At 45.5% G+C, this 8,048-nt stretch overlaps 1 non-coding gene across 1 annotated transcript; it reads left to right on the forward strand.

Annotated features, from left to right (window-relative positions):
- The first annotated feature begins 7,173 nt into the window (after window positions 1-7,173).
- Window positions 7,174-7,363, forward strand: LOC139251453 (U2 spliceosomal RNA). Its single transcript, XR_011591389.1, has one exon. It is a non-coding gene; the product is annotated as a U2 spliceosomal RNA (small nuclear RNA).
- Window positions 7,364-8,048: the final 685 nt, after the last annotated feature.

Below are 8,048 nucleotides of genomic sequence, written 5' to 3' on the forward strand. Positions count from 1 at the left end.
TTCCAAAGATTCACAACCCTCTGAGCGAAGAACTCCCTCAATCATCTTCAAATTATGCCGCTAGATCTTTTACATCCTTCTGAGATGGCAGATGAGGCATCAGTTTACATCTGAAAGATAGCACGTCTGACAGTGTAGCTCTCCCTCAGTAATGCACTGAAGAGAACATTATTAAGAGGAAACTTGGGATTTTCATAACAGGAAGGAGGAGATTGAGAAGGGACCTCACAGAGGAATACATAATATAATAAATGTGCTAGGCTAAATCCAGAACGCTGCTTCAAACTAAACTGTAATAGTAGGACGAGGATCGCAGATTCAAATTGTAAAAAGGCAAATTGAGGTCTGAGTCAAGGGGTTCTTACAAAATATGCCCAACATGTGAAATGGATTTCCAGGTAGGATGGTGTAGGAAAGAACCCTGGAATCATTTAACAACCAGATACCATAATGGGGATACTATATTCCAGAGCATAACTGCTGCCCATCTTTGGCTACCTTCCCCCTCCCCCCACCCCCACCCCACCGAGCCGAGGGTTTTTTTCTCCTTGTCTCCAACGGCAGCTGGTCATTATTCTGCCATTCACACCCTATCTTGACTAATCCTTTTCTAACTCCGGCCATTACCATTTCAATTCGGCCCATCATCTCTTTTGTCTTTCTAATCTCTCCTGCCCTCCACCCTATCACAAACCTTCCCTTTTGTTCTTTCTTCCCCTCCCCCTTTCAGTGCTACTTTAGAATGTGTTCTTTCCAAATACTAGCCAGTTCTGACGAAGGGTCTTTGACCCGAAACATTAACTCTGCTTTTCCCTCCACAGATGCTGCCTGACCCGCTGAGATTTCCAGCATTTTCTGTTTTTAATTTCAGATTCCAGCATCCGCAGTGTTTTGTTTTTGGACTATAATGAGGAGATTGTAGGCTCTGGATGGATGGATGAATAAGCCAAATGGCCTTCCTCATCTCTATCTATCTTGTGAACTATCATTCAAACTTCCCTATCTCCCTGAGATGAGTTTCCCTTGTTCTCATACAAGCTATAAAAAGAAGTGCCACACTGCAGCCAAGCATCGCAGAGGGGAGGAAGAAACATCACAGGAGACATTTTACATTTTGTAAAATTACTTCCGAATATAGGTCACCAGATTGTCCAGGTTTATGCAGATAAAAAAATCACCGGCCCTGAAATTTCGAGGGGAGAGGGGTTTCGCTCAGGAAAATAGCCATTTTCAGCCATTTCTACTGTTTCTGTGAGAGTTCTGCCAGACTCCCGTCAGAGTTACCAGCAGTAACCAAGGAGAACCCCTGTGGAATGTCTGGACCGCATCTTTTTATTTCAGAAGGACACTAGCCTTATTTGATGACATATAAAATGCTTGTTGTCAAGAAGACATCAATGTCTTGTCCAGAAAAATGTAAGCTAATGCTTTACAAAGATGTATTATGCAAAGGTCACAGAGGTTAAAACTGTTCAAGTTCTACAACAAAGACGTCTTCCTATAAAGGTTCGCATGGAAATATTGCGGCCTCATCGGGTCCGTACGATATGCGCACACACCTAGTGAGGCCTCGCAAATGCTGATTCTCATGGCGTGATGTGCATGTGCCGAGAACTGGCTTTTCCGATCTGTCAAAATCTGTCAAATTTATGTTGACAGTTCGAACGCATCCCCACAGGAAGGACATCCACGGGGCAGAGATTGGGCAAATTGACCAACTCTTGCCCAGTGAATGTCCTTCAAGTCTTACGCCTGGTAAAAGCAGGCATATAGTCTACTTTTACCAACGTAAGAGTTTTAAAACATAGACAAATTAAATTTAATTATACATGTTTATATTCAAAATCTTGTCCATTAAGGTAAGTTTATTTTAACCCTATTAAAACACTTAAAAAAATTCTAAAAAATTTATTTTTTTCTAAAACATTTAATTAAATTCAATTTCAATTAATTTTAAAAATGTGAGGTGTTTTTTTTATTGGTTGTGTTTCTTGTTTTAGGGTGGTATTCTCATTGATCGTAATCGGAGCTCGTAAAAACAGAGCTCCCATTATTATCAATGAGAATACTCCACAGCGATTGGTGGTCCAGGCCCACGTGATTCCAGGATACGAAGGTTTATCTGGAGGACATGTTCACATATGCTGCACAGCGAATGTAGTACTCCAACCAGAATCCTACGTTCCTCTAGGACCACCAGGTATTTTTGTCATTTATTTTCGGGTCGGAGGCATTCGTCCAAAGGAAGCCTCCGACCACAATGTTCCCCCCATTGATTTCAAAGTATAATTTTTGTTGACATTTGACTTGTGGTGATATCTCTGTAAATTAGCAGCTGCTTTCCATCACCCCAACTGTAAAGTACTATGGCGCGAAAAGCACCAGAACCAAAGTGTGATGAGCTATCTGCCTGCCACTTTGGCCCTGCACTGGCTTCTCATGGTCGGCCTCTATAATTCATGTAAATGAGTCTCTAATCCATATTGAACTTGGCACTATGAGCTAGGCACTAGAGAAAGAAAAATCTGTATCAACAGTCCTTAAAGGGCATTGTGGGAAACGGTTACGGCATCTCTGAGATCTCCCGGCATGCTTTCCTCCCTCCAGATAAGAGAGATGATGTCATGCATTTGTACCAGTAGTGCTTCTCCACCATACATTAGTGCCTCAGCGGGGATTCCATCTGGTCCTGATGCCTTGTTGTTCTTGAGCTGACGGATGGCCTTTTCTACCTCGTGCAGGGCTGGGGTTTTGCTGAGATGGTGGCGGGTAGCATGCTGCGGGATGGAGTCGAGGGCACTCGTGTCAAAGGCAGAGTCTCGATTAAGGAGATCTTCGAAGTGCTCCTTCCAGCAGGCCCTGACTGCCTTGGTGTCCTTAATGAGTGTCTCCTCATTCTTGGCCAGCAGTGGGGTGGGGCCTTGGATGCTTGGGCTGTAGGTGGACTTAACTGCGGTGAAGAATCCTCGCACGTCATGGCTGTCGACCAGCTGCTGAATCTCCTGTACTTTCTCCACCCACCATCTATTCTTTAGGTTGTGTGTTTTTTGTTGGACCTCGGCCTTCAGCCGTCTGTAGAGCTGCTTTGCTGCTACCAAATTGGATTGCTGCTTTAAGTTCAGAAATGCCCTGCACTTGTGGTTTATTAGCTCCTGGATCTCCTGGTCCTTCTCATCAAACCAGGCCTGATGTTTCCTGGTTGAGTGACCGAGCGTCTCTTCGCAGGCACTGGTTATGGTGGCCTGAAGGGCAGACCAAGCACTGTGGGCACTCTGCGTTCGGGGTCATCGAGGGTCACCAGGTTGGCAGTGAGGCACTGGCTGTATAGGACTCTCTTAACTGGGTCTTTGTGTGCCCCGTCGTTGATTTTTCTATAACATTGCTTCTGTTGCTGTCGCTGCTTTGGGGCTATATTAATGGTGATGATGGAATGGATTTGGCGGTGGTCCGTCCAACAGTCATCGGCTCCTGTCATGGTGTGGGTGATGCGCACATCCTTGCGATCCCTCACCCCTCGCTCGGACGATGACGTAATCGAGTAAGTGCCAGTGCTTGGAGCGATGGAGCTGCCACGATGCCTTGTACTTGTCCCTCTGGTGGAACAAGGTGTTGGTGATGACAAGGTTGTGTTCTAGGCATCTAGGTTCTAGGCTCTGAGCACCTCGAGTCTTGTCGCCGAGAGCATGTGAGGGCAAGCGCAGGCAGCGGAAGGAGCGTGCGGCAAACCAGACTCCCCACCCACCCTTTCCTTCAATGACTGTTTGTCTCACCTGTAACAGAAACTGTAACTTCCGTATTGGACTTTACAGTCACCTGAGAACTAATTTTTGGAGTGGAAGCAAGTCTTCCTTGATTTCGAGAGACTGCCTATGATGATGATGATGTGGGAAAATTAAAAGAGATGTCACCACTTAAAAAGATATCTAGCTGCATATATGGGCGCAAACATTGGGAAACAGGATGTCTTGTTGCCCAGACACTGCAAAGCCTTTATACAAGTTGTTTGGGGAAAAACCAATGGATGCCAAAATATATGTGGAAGCAGGCAATGGAGTGTCTAGGCAAGTGGCAGGTAGTGTAGAATCTGACCACCTGCTCGATGGCTGGCAAGGTGAATGAATTGCAGTATGAGGTGAGTATGAGGAAGCTTGTCATGCTCAGTTCCACAGGACGCTCTCACCGGAGGACAGTACTGCAGTATGATCAGAGGTAGTGGATATGCTCAATGTTGCGCGCACTGCCCACAGTACATAGAATATACAGCACAGAAATAGACCATTTGGCTCAACTAGTTCATGCATCGTTTATGCTCCATTCAAACCTCCTTCCTCATCTAAATCTATTAGCATAACCCTCTTTTCCTCTCCCCCATATGCTAATCTAGCTTCCCCTTAAATGCAGCTATATTATTCACCTCAACGACTCCCTGTGGTAGTGAGATCCACATTCTCACCACTCTCTGGGTAAAAGGTTCCTTCTGAATCCCCTATTTGATTTCTTGGTGACTATCTTATATTGATGGCCTCTAGTTTTGCTCTTCCCCACAAGTAGAAACAGTCTCTCGGGGGGTGGGGGATTTTAACCCCCAAAAATGGGTGAGTTGGGGTTGGGTGGAAAGTTAAAGTGTTAAAAAACTGAATTCCGACCAGAACCTGCTTCCATCCCGCCCATTTCCAGTTTTAAAGGAGATGGGACGAGGGGGCGGACAGCCAACCCACTCCCAGGAGACGGGTCGCTCATTTAAATATTATAATGAAGCTAGCGCATCTCAGCTTTAACCAGCATTTCAAATTTAACTGTGGATGGTTCCCCCCGACCAACCCACCAATCCCCACCCAATCCTTCCCTCCCCCCTCTCTGCAGCCTATTGGCGCAGGCCTACCCGCCCGCAGCCCCCCAGCCTCTCCATCTGGCTGGCTGTAGGTGGGAATCAGAGGTTTCAAATGCAAATCAGGCACAGCCATTAAATTCGGCAGGGCCTGTGGGAAACCTGTTCTCCCAGGTTTCCTGACTGCTTCCTCGCAACCCCCACCCTCCCACCCTGCTCCCAACCCGCCTCCTGATTAAAATTCCGCCTGTATCCATTCTATCGAAACCTTTCATAATTTTAAAGACCTTCATTAGGTCACCCCTCAGCCTTCTCTCTTCAAGAGAAAAGAGACACAGGCTGTTCATCCTTTCCTGATAGGTATATCCTTGTAGTTCTGGTCTCATCATCTTTTTGGCATCCTCTCTAGTGCCTCTATATCCTTTTTATATTATGGTGACTAGAACTGTACACAGTCCAACCAAAATTCGATACAAGTTTAGCATAATTTCTCTACTTATCAACTCTATCCCTTTAGAAATGAATCCTAGTGCTTGGTTTGCTTTTGTTATGACCTTATTGATCTGCATTGCAATTTTCAGTGATTTGTGTATTTGAGTAGAAGATTACATTCTTTATGGATGCAGCCAGATGAAGCCTTCTCGATAATTTCTCAAGAGAATGGCCCAAATAGGCATTTCAAGAGCAACAACAACCTGCATTTACATAGCCTCTTTAATGTAGTAAAACATCCCATGGTTCTTCACAGTAGCGTTATCATTCAAAGTTTGACTCCAAGCCACATAAAGAGATATTAAGACAGGTGACTAAAAGCTTGGTCAAAGGGGTAGATTTAAAGGAGCACCATAAAGGAGGAGAGAGAGATAAAGTGGTGGAGAGGTTTAGAGAGGGAATTCCAGAGCTTAGGGCCTAGGCAGCTGAAGACACGGCCACCAAAGGTGGAGCAAAACTAATTGGGAATAGGTAAGAGGGCAAAACTGGAGGAGCGCAGAGATCTCAGATATTTGTAGGGCTGGAAGAGGTTACAGAAATAGGGATGGAGGGATTTGAACACAAGGATGAGAATTTTAAAATTGAGGCATTGTCGGAGCAGGAGCCAATGTAGGTCAGAGAGCACAGATGGGTGAACAGGACTTGGTGCGAGTTGGGATACAGGCAGCAGAGTGTTGGATCAGCTCAATTCTGTTACAAAATGATGCCCAGCGGTCTGTTACTGCTGTGCTCCCTTGTACTTTAGGAAATGTAGCTGTACGGTGACATTGTAATGATCCTCGTGCTAGTCAGCACCAAAGGAGATTAAGGAGGAGAAATTCGGCTGCTTTACGCCTCCCATTAGTGCCTGCAGGGGGCGGTAACGGGACGCTAAGTGGTTACAGATGCCCGCAAACTTCTCTGGCGGTTTTGAGCTAGCACTAACACTTACTGTCTCGTACTGTTCCGCCCCGTAGATTGTGATGTCATCAAGTGCGCAGCGCCCTGTTACCGCCCCGGATATGATATTCGCTCCCGCCCACTGCTGCATTGCCGGCATCAACAACGGCAGCTGCAGGAAGTGTTGGCACCTTGGCTGGCTGCTTGGGGAGCGATATTTAAAAGCAGTGGTGGTCAGGTAAGGCAAACTTTATTCTGCGCACCAGTCTGGGGCCTGCTGAATGTTTTTAATGCTACGTGATTCCTCAGCCCTCCGCTCTCTGAGAGTGCTTGGGGCTGTAATGGAAGTTGCGCACGTCCACTGGCCCCACAGAAATAAGGAAGAATGTTGCAACCCAACATTGACCTTTCCTTTTAAGCGAAGGAAGGAGCCTCCGGCAGCACTGCAGTGAGCATTCTTCAGAGCTCTGTCGCTACATCCCCTCTCACACATGTTAGCGCTCTAAGGGAAATGGTAGCACTTGATTTTGTGCTCCATTTACCTCTTGGAGCACTAAAGCTGAAGTTCCCAGAATAATAAAGGATTACCGCCTGGCGATACTTTTCTCATTTTTGAAAAGTTATCGCCCCAAATGTGCCGCAACAGGATTTCTAGCCCTAAATATCTGGCTATACTGACCAATGCACCCATACATCACTAGCAGCACATTGGCTGATAGTGCAGATGATCCCTATGCTACATGCAAAGGAGGCACATGCAAAAAGGTTTACTGCCACGGACTATGCTGTCCCTCGGGTACAGGTTGGTTGCAGGTGGCCTTGCAGCAAATGAAATAAATCTACAGTGGCTTCATGTTGACTCGAACCTTTCGGAATGCTATTCCCCAAGATCATCGTGAGGTAGGTGTGCCAGAGCCAGCAGATATGGTTGTTGGCCTTATGGTGGGTGTGTCCAAACTAGCTCTGATGCCTGTATATTTATCTGGCATTTGTTCCGATTTTTGGCTTAGATCAAGTGTAGTATCTGTTCTTATCAGTTTAATATCCCCTATGGGGACCTGATATTAAATTGTTTTTTGGACAGGGAGCTGGAACAGGGGCTTGCCCCGTCCACTCCATGCACCGACCTGGTATTGCAGTGTTTCCAGGAATGGTGCAACTTCGCCTCTTGGCCTTTTGGCTAAGATCAAATATATTGGCGCAAAGTGATCTTTGGCGTTAGAGTTGATCTGGAAAGAAATTGGATATAAAATTTTTTTTTTAATTTGTTCCGATTCAACAACAACAACATAAAGCTGTATAACATACTGTGATTGGGGTGTTTTTAAAGCAATCGCCAATATTAAGGTAATGGTGACTTAGTGGACTAGAAATGCAATCTTGCTTGAAAACATACACATATGGGACAGGGCACGAGCTGCACTCATCAGTTCATGTGAGTGCAGGGACAATGGGAAATTTGTGCTGGTAGCTCATTATAATGAATTAGGTATGCAGCCAGCGCTTCCTGTGCTATTTATTGGCTGCGTGCTTGTTTGGGGTGCACAAAATCGGACATCTTTGAAGACAACAACAAAAACAACTTGTATTTATATAGCGCTTTTAACATAGTAAAGCATCCCAAGGCGTTTCACAGGAGTGTTTTAAGACAAAACAAATAAATATGATACTGAGTCACATAAGAAGAAAATAAGACAGATGATGAAAAGCTTGGTCAAAGAGGTAAGTTTTAAGGGGCGTCTTAAAGGAGGAAAGAGAGGTAAAGAGGTGGAAAGGTTTAGGGAGGGAGTTCCAGAGCATGGGGCCCAGGCAGCTGATGGCATGGCCACCAATGTGGAGCAGTTATAAT

The sequence above is a fragment of the Pristiophorus japonicus genome, chromosome 2 (genome assembly GCF_044704955.1).
Source record: "Pristiophorus japonicus isolate sPriJap1 chromosome 2, sPriJap1.hap1, whole genome shotgun sequence".
NCBI lineage: Eukaryota > Metazoa > Chordata > Chondrichthyes > Pristiophoridae > Pristiophorus > Pristiophorus japonicus.